Consider the following 19,004-nt stretch of genomic DNA (forward strand, 5'->3'; position numbering starts at 1 on the left):
AAATTTACTTCAGCTATAAAAAAAAAAGGTTTCAGTGAGGTCTTAGATTTCAATTGACGTAGCATTATCATTTTAAAAAATCTATTTGAATTTAATTTCACAAATATAGAGAACGAAAATATGTACGCATATTTTTATATATTACGGATAACTACTTGCAAATCCACGAAAAGGAAGTTCTTGATAACTGGTATGGACTACGTGTATCAAACTAATTCAATAACGTTTGCCTGATGCGACAATTCTTTGCAGCATACATAAACAAAGACGTGACTACAGCATTTAATGTAATAAAACTGTTGCAAGTCGTTCAAAGTAGTTTGGTATCACCTTGCTTAAGCTTATATTTAGGGAATCAATTGCATACCAAACTCTATTTGACTTGCATACTGACCAAACATGATAATTAAAATCTGCTGCAACACCTTAAATCGTGATCATCGATTTGATGTGGAAAGAATTCAGCAAAATCCTATACTAATGTATTTTGACTCCTTACCGCTAATCTTCTAAAAGTGACATTTAAACCTTGGCTTTTTGAAGCATTACATCCCTTAGGTTTTCAGAAATAAACATAAGCTTTAGATCTTTTGATGAAGCCTATTCAGAATTTATCAACATATACATGTCTCTATTTTGCCATTATTGATATTCCTGTCCCAAACAGTAAATGTGATATTCAAAAACCAAGATTTATAAGGGTTTTTGAAAGCTTTTTTTATTTTTTGGTTTAATTTTAAAGTTTATTGTGGAATTATGATTCCAACCGCAGGAAAATCGACATTTCCTAAGACACTTTTACGGTTTTACTATTTGTAAAGTAAACAAGTAAAGGAATTGTATTTCTTTTTTTCTTTTTTTACTTAACAGAAGTATTGATAATAACAATAATTCTTTACCGATTTATAAAGTATATACTGGGTCAATACTGCTATTGGACTGTTAGTCCCCGATGGTATCACTAGCTCAGTATTCAGTGCTTCGGTACTAATATGATTAATCACATATACGTATTCAAAATTCTCCTTTCATGAATTAAGAAATCATTTAGAAACTAAAATTCCAACTCCCGCAGGCAAAGGAGAGCCGAAAGATACCTAAGGGACATTCAAACTCATAAGTCGAAAATAGAATGACAACTCTATGGCAATAAAAGAAAAAGACCAAAAGACAAACAACAGTATACAAAACACAACATAGAAAACTAAAGACTGAGCAAAGTTGACCTTTAATATATATGGTTATTCTGTTTAGGTTCTTTTTGATCATATAGCTCATTACGTTGCATCGTATTTACGCATCCCAGGCTTTCAAATATTTCTCATGGTGGTAAATCCAGAAAAGCGCTCAATAAAAAAAAAGTTACTTCATTTAATGTTCATCACATATTTGGGTTTGGCGTTCCTAGTGAAGTAATTCTAAAGATACTCTTTCTGTCTGAAGTGCTTTTCTGAATAAACTTTAAACAGAAACCCTCAAAACCAAACTTTGAAAGCCAACGTTGCACAAACACGGATGAGCAATATGACGAGAATGGGCCTTATATGAAAAGCCAAGATGATCTAAGGTCAATTGTAACTGAGAGATTTGATACCTTTGTTTGGTTCTTTTTTAATTTCTCAAACCAAAAGAAAATTACGAAATGTATGTCACCGGTCTTGAGGTTATAATCATACCCTTGATTATAAATTAATGCGTAGGAAATACGATTACCTTCAATATTCTAAATTGTAGTTTAAGAGAACAAAATGTGTTTTTTTAACAATCCTGCATTGAAACTCTTGTCAAATCTATTCTGGACATTTCATAATTTATTGTTTTCAAACACTGTTTACTTTGTATTACGTTTATTATATAGCTGTATGAATTACTAAGATAAGAGTTAATGCAGCTTGTTAATTAAAAGGCAGGCTGTAAAGTAATTTTAAACCGCTTTTTTGACTATAAGAATTCTCTGCGGAATCATTATACTTCCCGAAGGAATATAGCGATGGGGAAGTCCGTCTGTCTGTTCGTTCTACCGTTCGTTCGTTTGTTCGTACTTCTGTTAAAATTTTGTATTGGCAACTGTTCCTGATCCGCTGGACATAATTTTGTGAACATTTCACGGGATCTTGCTCACATGAGGCACCTTTGCACCTCGTATTTAATTTCTTTACCGGAATATCTTTTGTGGTTAACTTTGAGAAGACATAATTTATAACAAAACAATTTACAAAAAACAAATATGACAGATATAAACCAACGACAACCACTGAACTACAGACAACTGACTTGTGACAGACACTTAAAGAATGTGGCGGAGTTAAACATGTTTGTGAGCGCTGTTTATCAATTTCTAATGTTTAGAAAATAGTTTTTTCTTACTGCAAAACGATATGAATAAACTATGACATGTATGAAATAAAATTTCAAATAACATCATTTGAGAGATTAAAACCGTTTGGCTTACTAAGAGTTGAAGGAGTTTCCGAATTAGGTGCCTAATTGTATGCTTTAAGGTATACCGCCATCTTGGATTGTACAATAGCAGTACACTATCAGTCTAGTTCTTTGCCTTAATTTGCAAATTTTGAGACAAATTTGCAATTAATGTGTAAGACTATTTATTTGCATAAAGAAAATAAGTGATTTATTGCATTATTCAAAAGGTTTAAGCAAATAACAAATATTTGTGTTTTTTAGAATCAATTTTTCAACTTAGCCATTTAAGGGGAAATAACTCGTATAATAAAAATTTTATACTTGTAGCAAGAAAACAAGTTCGATGACCCCATTTTTTCTTTTTATTTTCTTAAAGCATATTATAAAACCTATCTTCTCATATTTTATTTCAAAATTCTATCCCATAGATTTCTTTTTATTCACAAAAATGTGTTTTTTTCATGAACAATCTATGCAAATTCGGGCAATTTTGCACGACTTGTAGCTTGAAAAATAGCACGGTGACCCATAATTTTTATTATATTTTTGAAAAAAGCATAGTGAAATCTTCATTTTGGCAAAGTATAAGAAACTTCTATCTGAGGAAATATATACCGATGATCCACCTTAAATCAAAACAAAATAACATGCACTTACTTGGAAAAATAAAATATCGAAAAAAGATCTATCGGTGGAAATATGTATTCAATAATTGATAAATGTAATTAAGCTTATCAATTTTTAAAAGTCAAATTCGTGTTCGTGAGTTGTCTTAATTGGTTTTTCGGTTATCATCTTTTCTTCATTTCACGCAGAGGATATTTTCCTTTTGTTGCAGTCTACTGCTGAGAAATTTAACCTTTATACCGGCATAATTTGAACATGAGCCTAAGAATTAGGCAGCTTCAAAATCCTATTAATATCCAAATCCAAAAAATCTGCATAAGAGATCGTTTTAATAATGCCTGGCAATAATTGATTATTAGGAACAAATGAGCGAAAAACGGTCCATACTGTGCATTTGAGAACCATAACATAGTAATTTCTCCAAAACGACTCTTGATATTTCTCCTTATAAAATGCTACCCGTTTTCACAGATATTCCGACTCAATACCAGATATTTTAACTTGAAGGGATCAAGATTAGACAAAACGGTGGTTGTAGCAGAATACGAGTATCACTTTCAGCTTTGGGCGATTACTTTTCTTTTCTCATGCCATATTTTTAAAAGTTGTTTGATTTTTTTACATATTTTGTGCTTATATGTGCACATTTCTTTGAGATTACATGTACCTCTTTGTTTTATCTGTCTTTAATCTCATTCGTGTATTTTCATATTGATCTTTCATCCATCTATTGACAACGTCGATCTGGTAAGCATCTTGTATCTTGTAAGTTGAACATACCAGTCGCTATTACAAGTTTATTATAAAAAAAAAAACATTTATCGAGGAACGGTTGCATGTACATTACATGGCCATAAGTATTCGTATCCTACAATTTTTTGCTATATATTTCATACAAAACTACGTTTTTTTTCAAAAAGAATTTTAAGGCATTTATGATTGGATTTTAACAAACCACATGTTGAAAGACGCAGAATTGTCTGGATTATGTTTGTTTATTTGGTAATAGATTTCTCGTCAGTTGTTTTTTTATTTTCTCCAGTTGTGAAAATATATAACAATTTTTACATTTTAATGTAAATGAAATATATAACAAATTTCTGGACAAAAAATAAAACTTGTATTTATATCATCAGAAAATGAGAACGCTTCTCAACAGACCAAATAAACACAATACACCTGTAACAATTCTGCTTCTATTGGCACAAAGTTGATTAAAATGATACCAGAAATGCCCCAATAATATTGTTGGGAAATTTTTTTTTTAGATCTATAGCAAAAATGGTAGGTGACGAATACTCACCTGTGTATTTTGTAGTCCATTATACCGTTAGCACATACTTACAACTTCTCGTCCAATCAAATTGCTTATATTTGCCTTCTAATTTTCATAGTACATACTTTTCCTGTGTACTAAGTAACTACGCATGAATGACCACAAGGGTAAGATTTCAAGATATTGAAATAAAATGCTGTGTTCCAAATTAAATTAAATAGTTTGTAATTAGTTTTCACGTTGATTTTTAAATATCCTGCTATTAAAATCTTTGGATCTAAAAATTGTTTTTGACAATTGCAAATTTTATCATTTAAATAAAGGGTAATACATATGGTTCTTTATACCTTGATTAGAGTACAACGATATCTTAAAATTATGATAATGTATCATCCATGCAATTACTTTGTACACAGAAAAGTGTGTACTATGAAACCTTGTGCAGGAAAATTAAAGCAACTTGGTGATAAACTTTCTTAAGGAAGGTGATCTATTTCGTCATGAATTGATTGATTTATTGATTATTGGTTGCTTAATGTCCAGTGGCAAATATTTCATGCATGTTCAGGACGATGTCATGAATTGAAAAACTGTGATTATGTCTGAAGATAATGTGCCACCTATATACATATATAAACATATTCTGATAAATCTTTTAGTTTTTACTTTGAAATGATAAAAAAAGAAAACACAAAACAGAAAACCTATAATCTCTGATCTATTGGTAGTTGCTTTTTAATGCCTATCTGCTAGACTATATCTATGGGGACAAACTATCTCTATGTTTCAAATTTATTATAGCTTTAGTTTTACTGTGAAATTAAAAAATGTTTTCAAAACATGTAAAGCTTCCACTGCAATTTAATTATTGCCTGCTTTTGGTCAATTTATTTTGTCATCTTGCCATGTAAGAAGAACATGTATAGTAAAACACCGCTTTATATCAGTATACATACTTACACCAGCAGCTACCATCTTTTCATTCTGGAGTGAAGGGCCTTTTGAAATCACATATTTTACAATAATACTAGTGAGTAGATTTACAAAACTTCGTTAATGAGCTCCTTTTTACAAACACCTGTGATACAAGTAGTCAGCCAAAATAAACTATCAATAGACCAATTAAAAGATTACTCGAGTTGTAAATATGTGCTAAATTGGATAGTCTATGGAAAGATATATACTATGAAATTAAGAACTCGGGGCAAGCCCCTCGCTCTAAATTTCATAGTATATACCTTTCCATAGACTAACCTAGACATATTGTAGCATGAGTGCTTTTTGTGAATTTATTTTATTGTTCGTTCTCCTAATTACCTTTCGTAAATTCTAGAAAATTAAAAACAATTTCACATTGTGTTGTGTGAAGTGTGCAAACCTGTGAAAAGTACACATGATAATATGCATGTTGATAATATAACAAGTGTGGACACAGATCAGTGTGGATAGTATGTTTGGATGTTTGACTGTGTTTTATATGACAAAGGAAGTTCTATGTTTTCCTATAGGGTTCTATATTATTAACTGTGTTGCACAATGACAACCAACCTGAGCATTAGGAGTGTTGTTTATTTAATATTTAGTTTTTATGTTCAAGACGGGCATGGAAGAGACACTAATTGGATTAATTACCAAATATTGATGATAGAATATGTTCCACATCTTTGATTTTGGATATATTTTGTAGCTAGGAGAGGAACACATAATAGGTTCATTTTTCCATGATGTGATTTTTTTCATACGGGAGATGGTATCTGAGAACATGTATTTGCTTACTATTTGTATGGTTCTATTTATATTACTTTGTGGTGGATCATCAGTATCATAAGTAAAAGATTCTGTTTAAATGTCGAAATTGTTTCTCAGATTAGAAGACATTTAATGGTTTTTAGTAATGACAATGCCTGACATGATGCTTGGGGCTAGATGAGCTAGAAAGTAAACCTCTGTGTTATTTTTTATTAATTCTTTGAAAATATCTCCTCCAAAGCTGGTCAAAGCAAAAAAAAGTGTTGACCAGTATGAAAATGATATCAACAAAAGAACCTTTGTGAGTACATGTATGATTCAAAGACTCATAACTGCTACAGAAGTCATCTGATAAAATTTAAAGTGGATATGAACATCTACTTAATATGTCTAAAGATCTAAAAAGTTGTAGTAGTATTCAATATGAAAAAGGTATTGCAAAAATATTCTCTTTTCATTTTTTTGTTTGTTATATGGATACAAATATAAGTGATACCAATACAGTAAGGCAGTTTTGTTGTGGTATGAAAGTGTACTGTAGTAATTAACATTTACTGTTAATCCACACAAATTAAGAAAAAAACAAATGAATGATAAATATTGAACATGTACAATAAAATATAGTTTTAGAAATCAATTAGGCCAGATAGGCCTTATGAATTTTGGTCTTTTTTTAACATACTGAATGACCCTTTACACTCAGGACTGAGTCGTCAGTACGCAGTACAGATGTATAAAAATAAAGTGTAACAAAACAACCTAGCACAAGTAGCATTGTTTGGTAAATTTGTGGGTTTTTTTTAATTTGGCTAATGGACAAAAAATGTTTGGTTCAAATCTAAATAAAATGCTTTTATCTCCCTATTACTTACATTGTACATAGAATGGATACTACTTTGACAATTCCTTGTACATGAGAGTTTTCTGTCAAATCTTTATTTCACAAAGAATGAATTGCATAACAATGAACTGAGCTCAAAGCAAAGCACTTTCATAATACACTTAGACAAAGAGCTCAATCCAGTGATATACTTTGTACTACAGGTCCTTCATGAACATCCATCGACCAAAACCATATCTCAATAACATGCCATACTACATGGTCATGATGGTTGGATCAGAAGTCATGAAAAAGACATGAATTTTATTATCGTATTTACCGGTTAAAACTTTCACAAATTTGTGGTAAAAGCATTCAGTATCTAGCAACTATTATCAATTGCTTCATGCACAAATTGATATAGGTTGAGTGCCCCTCTGTCGGAAATAAGAACATACCTCCACCTAATTTTATTTAACTGATCAAGAAACATTCAAAACTATAAAATGCTATTAGACTTGTCAGTGTCTATTTACCATCACCACTGAATCAATAAACCAGACTCAAGCTAGCGAACAATAAGCCAACGAACAATAAGGTGTATCAAGCTAGCGAACAATAAGCCAGCGAACAATAAGAAATACGCGCCAAACTGATCTTGCCTAAAAACCGAAGACTTGCAATAACATGAAACCTTCTTTGAAATCTGATGACAATCATTTCCAGTAGGAAGACGAAATGCAATACATTTTCAAAAAGTCTATTAATTGAAAACTGTTTATTTATTTATTTATTTATTTATTTATATATTCAAGACAACATAATTGTTCTTGACCACAGGACATCTCTTGTAGGATTTTCAAAATTCCTTTTAGGTTCTCCTCTCCCTTTTTTGATTACCTTTGAGTAGAAACGGTTTGTCTTTATAATCATGATAATAGTGAATAAATAAAAAAAAATAGACCATACTTAACTAGTGTAAAGATAAAATTAAATCCACATGCTTATATTTTTTTTAAAAGAAAACAAAATATCGATTTTGGAACGTAAAGTACAGAATTTTGCAGTCAGAATTATAAGTTGAAATAAAAGCTAATAAATATCCACAGTTTTCGTTAGGAAAGATTGAAAACTGGCAATTTATTTATTACATTTCAATAGGAAATGTGTTTTATGTGACAATGACACACGTGACACGATATCTGAATGGATATAAAGATTTTAGCTACTTTAACAGACAAAATTTTCAAATCAAAGCTTTTCAAGGAGGCATATTTAAAAAACAACTCGGAAAACAGACGGAAAAACCGAAATCAGAAGAACAATTTCTTTACACTGATTTCAATCAACAAGAAGAGGATGCAATCACAACAATACAAACTATTTCATTTTAACATTGGAATTATAATCGGGGAAACGGTCCAAAGTTGATCTTTTCTAATTGAGGTCCAAAGTTGGGGTAGGGTGACCCAACCCCCTCCCTTCTTTAATTCATAAAAAAGTCCCTACGGCAAAGCTTTTGTCCACACTAGGTTCAAATGATAGGCAATTGCCTATCATTTGTACCTAGTGTGGACAAAAGCTTGGCCGTAGGGACTTTTTTATGAATTAAAATTGAGTGGTGGTAGGGTCAACCTACCCCAACTATGGACCTCAATTTAAAAAGTTCCATAACTTTACCCACCTGGGTATTCGGGTCTAGGCAACCTTAGGCAATTGCCTATCATTTGTGCCTAATGTGAACAAAAGCTTTGCCGTAGGGACTTTTTTATGAATTAAAGAAGGGTGGTGGTAGGGTCACCCTACCCCAACTTTGGACCTCAATTACAAAAGTTCCGTAACTTTACCCACCTGGGTCTTTGGGTCCAGGCAACCTTAGGCAATTGCCTATCATTTGTACCTAGCGTGGACAAAAGCTTTGCCGTAGGACATTTTTAATGAATTAAAGAAGGGAGGGGGTCGGGTCACCCTATCCCAACTTTGGACCTCAATAATAAAAGTTCCGTAACTGTACCCACCTAGGTCTTTAGGTTCAGGCAACCTTAGGCAATTGCCTATCATTTGTACCTAGTGTGGACAAAAGCTTTGCCGTAGGGACTTTTTTATAAATTAAAATTGGGTGGGGTTGGGTCACCATATCCCAACTTTGGACCTCAGTTGTAGAAATTCCGTAACTTTACCCACCTGTGTCGTTGGGTCCAGGCAACCTTAGGCAATTGCCTATCATTTGTTCCTAGTGTGGGCAAAAGCTTTGCCAGAGGGACTCTTTATGAATTAAAGAAGGGAGGGGGTTGGGTCACCATATCCCAACTTTGGACCTCAATAATAAAAGTCCGTAACTTTACCCACCTAGGTCTTTGGGTCCAGGTTACCTTAGGCAATTGCCTATCATTTGTGCCTAGTGTGAACAAAAGCTTTGCCGTAGGGACTTTTTTATCAATTAAAATTGGGTCGTGGTAGGGTCACCCTACCCCAACTTTGGACCTCAATTACAAAAGTTCCGTAACTTTACCCACCTGTGTTTTGGGGTCCAGGCAACCTTAGGCAATTGCCTATCATTTGTACCTAGCGCGGACAAAAGCTTTGCCGAAGGAAATGTTTAATGAATTAAAGAAGGGAGGGGGTTGGGTCACCATATCCCAACTTTGGACCTCAATTATAAAAGTTCTGTAACTTTACCCACCTGGGTCTTTGGGTCCAGGCAACCTTAGGCAATTGCCTATCATTCATACCTAGTGTGGACAAAAGCTTTGCCGTAGGGACTTTTTTATGAATTAAAATTGGGTGGTGGTAGGGTCACCCTACCCCAACTTTGGACCTCAATTCAAAAAGTTCCGTAACTTTACCCACCTGGGTCTTTAGGTCCAGGCAACCTTAGGCAATTGCTTATCATTTGTATCTAGTGTGGACAAAAGCTTTGCCGTACGGACTTTTTAATGATATAAAATTGGGTGGTGGTAGGGTCACCCTACCCCAACTTTGGACCTCAATTAAAAAAGTTCCGCAACTTTACCCACCTGGGTCTTTGGGTCCAGGCAATTTTAGGCAATTACCTATCATTTGTACCTAGTATGGCCAAAAGCTTTGCCGTAGTGACTTTTTTATGAATTAAAATTGGGTGGGGTAGGGTCACCCTACCCCAACTTTGGACCTCAATTAAACAAGTTCCGTAACTTAACTCACCTGGGTCTTTGGGGTCCAGGCAACCTTAGGCAATTGTTTATCATTTGTACCTAGTGTGGACAAAAGTTTTGCCGTAGGGACTTTTTTATGAATTAAAGAAGGGAGGGGGTTGGGTCACCCTACCCCAACTTTGGACCTCATTTAAAAAAGTTCCGTAACTTTACCCACCTGGGTCTTTGGGTCCAGGCAACCTTAGGCAATTGCCTATCATTTGTACCTAGTGTGGACAAAACCTTTGCCGTAGGGACTTTTTTATGAATTAAAATTGGGTGGTGGTAAGGTCACCCTACCCCAACTTTGGACCAAAATCTTTATGTAAATTCTTTTCTCGTTCTATTTGGGTGCCTCTCTTACACTTATCACTCTTCCTATTGAAATATAGTAAATACATTACCAGAGTGACGACATACTTTTGAATAATTAGAAAAATGAACTAGTTCTTTGACAAAAGAAGAAAACTGCGTATAATGCTTTTATTTCTAAAGAAAATCTAACAAAAAATACTGGACGTTCCAAAATCAGATGATTTATTTTTCTTTTCTTTTCAAACGCATATGTAAAGTAGAAGATTTATTTGTATCGTTACATGTACACTAGTTTAGTCAGTGTGAACTATTGTTATTAATAGTTTCATTATTATAAAAACAACAAACCCATCTCTAATCAGAGAGCACTAAAAAGAGAAAGGATTACCTAATAGGAATTTTAGATGTCCGGTTAAAAAACAGTTGTATTAGATACACGAATAACTAATTAACTTTGTCTGTGTTAAAATGGAATTGCATTTCGTTCTCCTACTGGAAATTAGTGTCATTAGAATTAAAAGGACGTTTTGTGTTATTGCAAGTCTTCTGTTTTTAGGCATGATCATGTTGGCGCGTTTTCTTATTGTTCGCTGGCTTATTGTTCGCTAGCTTGATGCATCTTATTGTTCGCTGGTTTAGTGTTCGCTAGCTTGAGTCTGGTATCAATAATACATGTATATGTATACATATATAAGACTCTATATTGACCTCTAGATGTCTTTCAATTACATCCAGGTTGGCGTGGGTTGATGTCTGATTGTTGTACATGTAATATATCAACGTGGGATTTGTTTATATAAATAACAACTATTCCCTAAAATTCAAATAAAATGGATGTAAGAAATTATAGGCAACCATATGCATACCACCTTCAATAAACAGCTGCGCCATAAGCGCATGATACCCTCGTCACATTTACAAAGAATAAAGTTCAATTACTTCTCATCAATGTCATATTAGAAATTTATGAAAATCAAAAAGGGAGCTTACATCAATAGATATAAACAATTCACCAAGGTTTAATGAGAATTGCTGAAAGCATTATCCGAAACTTGGAAATACCCCCTTTTTAATATATAAAATCCCATAACTTGAAAATGTAAAATTTATAAAATTCTAAAGGCAGCAGCTTACATCACTAGATATAAACAGTTCACCAATGTTTCATGAGAACTGCTGAAAGATGTTTGAGTTATAGTCTGAAAACTGGAAAATCCCCCTTTTTTTAAGAATAAACTCGGAAACGTAAAATCTAAAATTTATAAAAAAAGAAAGGAAGTTCACGTCAATAGATATAAACAATTCACCAAAGTTTTATGCAATTTTATTAAAGCGTTTTTAAGTTTATGTCTGACATGTTGACAACGGACGGACAGACAGGCAGACAACGGTATACCATTATACGTCCCGTAAACAGGCGTATAAAAATGAGAAAACCCCATACTGTATATTCTGCTGTAAAGCGCCCAACATGTTTATATTGGGATTCAGTTTATATTGATATAAAGATTCAAGATTTATTAAAAAAAAACCTTTCATAATATCATAATTATTTGCATTTGTTCTGTTGATTGATAGTGGTACATGTATGAGGACTGGGATGAAATCAATTATATATAGTTCTGATCAACAGTTTCATGGTAAATAAGTTGTTATAGGTTGTTTGAAGTTTGCAGCATATTCAACTTTGAACATCTTTTTCAGGTCTGCAATCCATATAAAAATCAGTATATGTCATATGCCAATGAGACAACTATCTACAGAGATTCAAATAACAAAGTAATTATAGGCAGCCATACAGCCTTCAAAAATGAGAAAAAAACAGTCCAGACATGTTAAATATGCAACAAAATTGAGAAAAGTAATGGCCTGATTTACAACTCATAAACAACAGGTTGGGACCCCACACCCCCACCCCCAAAAAAAAAGTTCTAAAGAAGATAAAAAGAAGATGTAGCCTTTTCAACTTATAAAGGGGGATCTGGAGGGGATTCATTACATTCGAAACAACTTTTCTAAAAGATGGAAACATTGTACATATAAAAATTACAATACATGAATGTAATATATATGATTGCCAATGTCAGAGCATGATGAGACAATTATCTACAGAAGTTCAAATGACATAGCAATCATAGGCAACCATGCATACAGCCTTCAATAAAATGCTCCGCTGGGCGCAGTTTGATACGACCGCAGAGGTCGAACCCTGAACAGTTGGGGCAAGTATGGACACAACATTCAAGCTTGATACAGCTCTGAATTTGGATTGTGATTAAATATTTGACACAGCATAGGTTTCTGACACAGAATGAATGTGGTCTAAGAACTTAAAAATTTTTTATTTACCTATTATGGTCCAATATCCAAAATCTAAATACATACACGGTTAGATTCAGCATATCAAAGAACCCCAAGAATTCAATTTTTGTTAAAATCAAACTAAGTTTAATTTTGGACCCTTTGGACCTTAATGTAGACCAATTTGACGGGACCAAAAATAAGGAATCTAAATACACGGTTAGATTCAGCATATCAAAGAACCCCAATATTTCAATTTTTGATGAAATCAAACCATATCATTATTATTTGCTTTTATATATAAATAAAAAATAACCAACATAAAATGAAAAATTTTAAAGAAAAAAAAAAGGAAAAAAGGGAAAAAGAAACCCCCCCCCCCCCCAAATTTTTGAACCCCCTTATGATTCATCACCCCCAAACTCAATCCCAGCCTTCCTTTTGTGGTATGGTACCTTGCAGTACAATTTCAGAGAGATCCATACACTTGAACACAAGTAATTGTCTGGAAACTGTAAAAATGCTTGTTTTTGGCCCCTTTTTGGCCTCAAATTCCTAAATTTTTAGGGCAATTACCCCTTAACTCAAACCCAGCTTTTCCTTTGTGATATGGAACCTTGTAGTACAATTTCATAAAGATCCATACACTTACACACAAGTTATTGTCCTGAAACTAGAAACATGCTTGTTTTTTGCCCCTTTTTGGCCCCTAATTCCTAAAATTTTGAGGCAATTACCCCCAAAATTAATCCCAGCCTTCCCTTTGTGGTATGGTACCTTGCAGTACAATTTCAGAGAGATCCAAACACTTGAACACAAGTTATTGTCTGGAAACTAGAAAAATGCTTATTTTTGGCCACTTTTTGGCCCCTTATTCCAAAAAGTTATGGGCAATTACTCCCAAACTCAATTCCAGCTTTCCCTTTGTGATATGGAACCTTGTAGTATAATTTCAGAAAGATCCATACACTTACACACAAGTTATTGTCATGAAACTAGAAAAATGCTTATTTGCCCCTTTGTTGGCCCCTAATTCCTAAAATTTTGAGGTAATTACCCCCAAAATCAATCCTAGCATTTCCTTTGTGATATGGAACCTTGCGGTACAATGTCAGAGAGATCCATACACTAACACACAAGTTATTGTCTGGAAGTTACAAAAATGCTTATTTTTGGCCCCTTTTTGACCCCTAATTCCTTAACTGTTAGTACCATAACCCCCAAAATCAATCCCAACCTTTCTTTTGTGGCATTGAACCTTATGGTAAAATTTCATAGAGATCCATTTACTTAAACTAAAGTTACTGTGCGAAAACCAATGTGTCTTCGGACGACGACGACGCTGGACGACGCCAACGTCATACCAATATACCGCAAAAATTTTTGCAGTCGTATAAAAATGAGGAAAACTGTCCTGACATGAAAAGTATGCATCAATACAATTGAGGAGTAATGGCCTGATTCACAATTCCACTAATAAACAGGTTGGAAACCCCCCCCCCCCCCCCCCCCCTCCAAAAAAAAATGAGGGATATTTTGCGGTTTAAAAAAAAGGAAAAACAGATCCTATCACATTACATTTAAAGATAACAATAATCCAAAGTAAATTATATTACGATGTCAATGGAAGAAATTCCCACGCAAATGTCATGACTGGGATAGACCAAAAAGAATTTTAGGTCTATGTATCATTCACATTCCGATCAGTTTACACAGTTAAATAAAATATATAATTATGTTAACTATATTTATATTGGTTTTTGAATTTAGTTAATCTATCAGAAAAATGATTTATTTCTCGCAGACAACCCTTAATACTATACACCAATGCAACTCGACACTGAAGCTAAAAACCCCTAAAACATAATGGTATATGGAATCATCCAAACGGATTTCCTTATATTGATAAAGGTGAAATATGTAGATTTAGAATTGTGTACACAGAAATAAGATCAGAGATAAAGCCCTATGTAAGGTGAAAACAAAAAAATTCGTAAGGGTTCCGCGGAACCCAGTGTCTCGCCTAATTTTGCTGTTAGTCGCAGTCTCAACAAAAATGGGGAGAAAATTATTAAAAATTTTCCTCTAGATACTATCTTGATTGTAAGAAGTTCTGTTCAAGTTTGGTAAAAATCCAAGAAGGTTTATGAATCTAATAAATGTTTTAAAAACTTTAACTGCAGACTGTACGTAATGTTAACTGGAATAAAACTAAGTCCATTTATAAGTAATATGCGGAAAAACAGGAAATAAATTTTAACAAAATTTCCTTCTAGATACTAGCTTTTGATCATAAACAAGCTTCTGTCCAAGTTTGGTACAAATCCAGGATAGTTTATGAAAGTTATTAAAATTTTGAAAGCTTTAACCACAGAGTGAATGTAATGTTAACTGGCAGAAAAACTAAGTCCATATATGAGTCAAATACGGATAAACAGGATTTTTTTTTACAAAATTTTCATCTGGATACTATCTTATGATTATAAACAAGCTTCTGTCGAAGTTTGGTACAAATCTAGGATAGTTTAAGAAAGTTATTAAAATTTGAAAAACTTTAACCACAGAGTTAATGTAATGTGAACTGGCAGAAAAACTAAGTCCATTTATGAGTAAAATACGGATAAACAGGACATTTTTTTTACAAAATTTACTTCTTGATACTATCTTATGATCATAAACAAGCTTCTGTCCAAGTTTGGTTGAAATGCAGGATAGTTTAAGAAAGTTATTAAAATTTCAAAAACTTTAACCACAGAGTGAATATTTGTGGACGCCGCCGCCGACGACGACGACGACGCCGACGGAATGTAGGATCGCTATGTCTCGCTTTTGCAACAAAAGTCGCAGGCTCGACAAAAACCCAACTGTATAAAATCATTGTTTATTAAATTTGCTTGCATAAGAAGCGTGAAGTTAAAATTTATAACGATGACGTGTATCCTGTCAACCCCTGAAAAAATAATGATGTCTTCTTGTCTACTTCCGCGCGCGGTGGACAGAAAAATTAATATTTTGTTATATAGTATGTTAATAATTCTATTGCTCTGATATTTCTAAAATGTAGGTTTTATATCTTATTTTCTAATAACAAAAAAATTAATATATATTTACATATAAACCAGAGGCGGATCCAGGAGGGGGGATTCCAAATTGTTGACAAATTCGTTATGGAAGTCTTTCCCACGTAAATACAATGTCATATGTATATTGGGATATACCATTTTCAAGCTATACCAGAGGCGGATCCAGGAGGGGGACCTGGGAGGACCTTACCCCCCCCCCCTTAAAAATTTCTGGATCCCCAATGTACATCTATACTGTTGTTCATATTTAGGTCATTTAGACACACCAAAGTGTAAAGCACATTTACAGGAGAGATCCACTTATTTTTAATAAATAATAATGATTCTAAATATTAAAAATTTGTCTCTATTGTGAATTGGAGAACTATTACACAGTCAGTTCTCCAAAACGACTGAAGATTTTTCTCCTTATAAAATGCTCCGCGTTTTTCACACACGGTTTGACTCAATGCCTGATATTTAAAGTAAAGGGGTCAATAATACGCAAAACAACGACTGTAGCATACGGTGCGGAATATGAGTATCATAGTAACATCAGTTTTTGCGAGTTTTTTCTTCATGCCGAAGTATTTTGAAGTGTTTGATTTTTACAAATTTTGTTTCTACATGTGCATATGTCTTTGAGATTACATGTAACTCTTTGCTTTACCCGTCTTTAAGGATCTCATTTTGGTATTTTCCTATTTATCTTTTATCCATCTATTGACAACGTCGATCTGGTATGCATCTTGTATCTTGTAAGTTGAATATACCAGTCGCTATTACAAGTTTATTATAAAAAGAAACATTTCTTGAGGAACGGTTGCAAAATCTTAAAATTAGTTAAAGCCTTAAAGTAATGACGAACGCAGACAACAACAACAACAAAGATTATGCATTTGAAAGAATTGGGTGTATTTTCTGTTTAGTATTGTGTGATAAGGTGTGAACATTTGTTGGTCTTTTTCTTTTGGTCCATTGCCTAATTTGTCTATCTACGATTGGAATTCCATGACCTCCAAAAGGAGCGATACCGGGTGCATCGACAGGGTAAGCGTCTCCGCCTAACCAAGATAAAGTAATTTTTATCATCGAAATACTCTTATTAGTTTTATGACTGAAACTAAATTAGATTTTTATAAGACCAGCTAAAAAAATGCTCTAAATGTTCCAAAAAGACATTTAAAATGATATGAATAATGATATAAATGAGTATAAGTTAAAGAGCGTCACTAATGAGTCTTTTGTAGACAAAAAGCATGTCTGGCGTAAATCTTTTTTCCGTCTGTTATCTAGGATGAGTGATATGACAAAAAGGACATATAGAACACTTGTTATTATTTCTTCAAGTGTAATTTGTAAAGTTATGTCATACATTTCTTAGTTTACGCAGGATGGTTTTTTGTTTGTTTTGGGAATTAAAGCACATAAGAACGAAACACCTCACCCTTTTACTGAGCAATTCCTAACTGGTAAACGACCTGCTGAAATAAACCTGACATGAAATTTGAACCCTGGTCGGACTGTATAGACTTCGGAAGTCCTACTAGCGTGAAAAAATTGATAAGAGCTTTGACAATAGTTGGTGTCTTAATATTCCTTAACGGAATAGCTTCAGGAGAGCGAGTGAATGTACACATGATCGTCAATAAATACGCATTTCCAGTCTTGGTCTTTGGTAAAGGTCCAACGCAATCAATTAGAATTGGCAAAAGTGGTGTTGGTGGTATTTTCTGTTTAGGCTTAACAACAACCTGGCATATATGGCATGATTTGCAATATTCTGTGACATCATTTCTAAGTCTGGGCCAGTAGAAATGTAGCAAGATCGTAAGGCAAGTCTTCCTTATACCTAAATGTCCAGCCAAGGGGGTGTCATGGGCAAGACCAATAATTTCTTGCCTATAGACTTTAGGCACCACCACTTGGTATATTACTCTCCATTCCTCATCTGGGGTAGCATCAGGGGGCCTCCACTTCCTCATTAAAATGCCGTCTTGATGGTAGTAACATTCGGCCACTTTGTCTACTTCCTCCTGTGGTTAAGCCCTGTTACGGAGCTGAAGAACCTCAGGGTCTTTATTTTGTTCTTCCACAAATTTTCTTCTGTCTGATGAATGGCTGTTCACGTCTGGCCATGGCATAATTACATGCTTGTGAGTACTAGGTGGTCTTATTATGGCCTTTTCTGAGCTACAGGAACCGTCAATGTCGGCAAAGAAAGTGTCAGAAAGGTTCATGTAATCAAACTGATCTTCTTGTAAATCCTCATTTTGTTGTTTTCTTGCCATCGCCCTAGTAACAACACAAGCTGGATACAGTTCAGCATCATCTTCAGGTGATTTAACATCCACCAACGGTTCACTCGTAGCAATTGGTTCAGCTACCACTTTGTTCCTAGCTAGATCATGTCCTAGCAATAATGAAACACCCTCAACAGGGAGATTAGGACGAACACCCACAACAACTGGTCCAGTAATCAAATCTGACTTCAGATAAATACGATGGAGGGGAACATCTATACAAATTAACTCCACACCTTGTATCAAAACGGAGGCACCAACAGAAGTCTCCTCGGACAAAGGCAACACTCCTTCTAACAATAAAGTCTGAGAAGCTCCAGTGTCCCGTAAATCTTAATAGGCTAAGGAGTAGTATTATCAACAATAGAAACAAACCCATCAGACATAAAGGTTTATAATCTTCCATGTAATCACAAAAACGGGACTTACAAGCCTGACTCGCAGGACATTCCAACTTATTGGTAACAAGGGGTGTCGTACAAGCACTGGACTTGGGCTTATTATCTCTTTCATTCTTCTTATGGAGTCTAAAACAATCAGCCATCAGGTGACCATTTTTCGTACAAAAAGCACAAGTTAGTGACTTCTTCTCAAATGTATCAAATTTAGACTAGACATATTATAACTAGACTGACTCTTATTCTGTGCAACAGGCTTACTATCAGTACGCTCAGTACTTTGATTTTTGTAATTTCCGCTCCAAGTATTAAAATTTTGACCTTTGAAACTTCTTTTATGTGAAAGGGTATAATTATCGGAAACAACAGCTGCATCTTGCAATGTCTCAACAGTTTTGTCATCTAAATGTGTTTTTAAGTCTAAATGAACACACTGCTTGAACTCTTCTAATAACATTAATTGTCTTATTTTATCAAAATTGTTACCTATTTTCTTTGACGTAAGCCATTTATCAAATAGATCCTCTTTTTCCCGAGCAAATTCAACATAGGTTTG

The sequence above is a fragment of the Mytilus californianus genome, unplaced genomic scaffold (assembly GCF_021869535.1).
Source record: "Mytilus californianus isolate M0D057914Y unplaced genomic scaffold, xbMytCali1.0.p SCAF_1, whole genome shotgun sequence".
NCBI lineage: Eukaryota > Metazoa > Mollusca > Bivalvia > Mytilida > Mytilidae > Mytilus > Mytilus californianus.